The following is a 2,709-nucleotide window of genomic DNA, read 5'->3' on the forward strand; positions in this document are numbered from 1 at the left end:
CTACAGCTGAAATAAAAAGAGCACAGGTGATGGTGAGGTTGACTAATTCCACCTGGAAGGTCTTGTTTCTGACCTTACAGGAAATACTTCCAGCTTTCCACTGTCCAGCATGATATTAGCCATGGGGTCTTCCCTGGTGGCTCAGATGGTAAAGAATCTGCCTGGAATGCAGGAGACTGGGGTTTGATCCCCTGGAGAAGGGAATGGCAACCCATTCCAGTATTCTTGCATGGAGAATTTCATGGACAGAGGAGTCTGGAGAGCTACAGTCCATGCGTTGCAAAGAGTCAGACAGACTGAGTGACTAACATACACTTTTGCCATATATGGCTTTTAGAATGTTCAGGTAGGTTCTTTGTTCTGGAGAGTTTTTGTCATAAATGGACGTTAGATTTTATCAAAAGTTTCTTCTGAATCTATGGAGATGATCATATGGTTTTTATTCTTTGTTAATGTGCTGTGTTATATTGATTGATTTGTGGATACTGAAAAATCCTTGTATTCCTGGGATAAATACTATTTGATCATGGTGTATGATCCTTTTAATGTATTGTTGGATTCAGTCTGCTTGTATTTTGTGGAGGATTTTTGTGCCTATACTCATCAGTGATATTGGCCTATAAGTTTCTTCCTTTGTAGTTTCTTTATTTGGTTTTGGTACCAGTGTGATGGTGGCCTCATAGAATGAGTTTGGAAGTATGCCTTCCTCTGCAATTTTTTGAAATAGTTTCAGAAGAAGCGGTGTTAACTCTTCTCTAAATGTTGGATAGAATTTACCTGTGAAGCCATGTGGTGCCGGACTTTTGTTTGTTGGTAGTTTTACAGATTCAGTTTCAAACTTGTAATTGGTCTGATCGTATTTTCTATTTCTTTCTGCTTCCAACTTGGGAAATTGTACCTTGCTAGAATTTATCCATTTCTTGGAAAGAGGGTTGTTCGTTTTATTGGCATACGGTTGCTTGTAGTTGTCTCTTATGGTCCTTTGTATTTTTGTGGTGTCAATTGTAATTTCTCCTTTATCATTTATAGTTTTATTGATTTGGACCCTCTTTTCCCCTCGATGAATCTGGCTAAAGGTGTTTCAATTTTGCTTTTTTTTTCAAAGAATCAGCTTTTGGTTTTATTCATTTTGTTTTCTTTGTCTCCATTGATTTCTGCTCTGATCTTTGTGATTTCTTTCCTTCTACCAACTTTGGGTTTTGTTTGTTCTTTTTACTCTGATTGCTTTAGATATAAGTTTAGGCTGTTTAATTGAGGTTTTTCTTGTGTCCTGAGGTAGGATTTTACTGCTATAAACTTCTTTCTCTCTTAGAACTGTTTTTGCTGTGTACCATAGGTTTTAGATCATCATGCTTTCATTGTTTATTTGTCTCGAGGTATAAATGACACCCTGTTGATGAGACCATAAATTGGTTAGCCATTATGGAGAATAGCATGAAGGTTCCTTAAAAAATTGAAACTAGAACTACCATATGATCCTGCAATTCCACTCCTGGGCATATATCTAGAGAAAACCATACTTTGAAAAGGTACATGTTAACCCAATGTTTACCGAAGTACTATTCACAGTAGCTAAGACATGAGGTTCATGGGGTCACAAAGAGCTGGACACGACTAAGCAACTGAACTGACTGAAGACATGGAAGCAACCTAGACGTCCAGCAAGACAAATGGATAAAGAAACTGAGTATATATATATATATATTGAAATATTACTCAGCCATAAAAATGAATGGAAATAATGTATTTGAAATAGCATGGATGGACCTAGAGATTATCATACTAAGTTAAGTAAGCCAGACAAAGACAAATATATAATATTGCTTATATGTGGAATCTAAAAAAAGTTATACAAATGAACCTATATACAAAACAGAAAGAACCACAGACGTAGAAAACACACATAAGGTTACCAAAGTTTTTCCCTTTGGTAGGAACAAACAAGGACAAAAAAGGAGTTTGGAATTAACATCCACATACTGCTATATATAAAATAGAGCCTGGATAGCTCAGCTGATAGAGTATCAGACTTTTAATCTGAGGGCCCAGGGTTCAAGTCCCTGTCCAAGCAACAAAAATAAATAAATAAATGTGTTCTAACCACCATAATGGTCAGTGAATTTAAAATACATAGCCAGCAATATATATTATATATAACTGAATCACTTGCTGTATGCCTGAAATTAACACAACATTGTAAATCAATAATACTTCAAAAAATTTTTTAAATAGAATTGAAAAACCAGTGGAAGTAAAAAAAATAATAAGACAAATATCCCAAGAAATTACTATAATAAATCGAAATGTACTGAGGCAAAAAGATTAAATTCAGCTTCAGTCATATTTTAAAGATAATATGAAGTATAGTTTAAGGAAGAGATATTTACTATTTCTCAGAAATTTGAGTGGTATTATTGATCGCTAATAGGTTAATAACCTTTACCAGTGTATTAACTGTCAGATTTATTCATACAAAAAGTATTTCTTATAATATCTCTATTGTTCTAACCATCATACACCACATTTTATTGATTACATTCTTCAAATATTTCACCTAACCTTCAGGCTGAGAAATTACTTTGAATTATCCTAAAAAAAAGTGAAGAGAAATTTATATAGTGAAGAGATGAAAGGTTAAGATAGACAATGTAGGTGAGTAGTCATGGGATAGATGATCAGAAAATTAAATCAGGTAAGATTAAGTCTTGG

The 2,709-nt window shown here is 34.3% G+C and overlaps 1 non-coding gene across 1 annotated transcript; it reads left to right on the plus strand.

Annotated features, from left to right (window-relative positions):
- Positions 1-1,998: 1,998 nt before the first annotated feature.
- Positions 1,999-2,071, plus strand: TRNAK-UUU (transfer RNA lysine (anticodon UUU)). Its single transcript has one exon. It is a non-coding gene; the product is annotated as a tRNA-Lys (tRNA).
- Positions 2,072-2,709: the final 638 nt, after the last annotated feature.

The sequence above is a fragment of the Moschus berezovskii genome, chromosome 1 (assembly GCF_049115385.1).
Source record: "Moschus berezovskii isolate FMDL1 chromosome 1, NW_MosBer_1.0, whole genome shotgun sequence".
Classification (NCBI taxonomy): Eukaryota; Metazoa; Chordata; class Mammalia; order Artiodactyla; family Moschidae; genus Moschus; species Moschus berezovskii.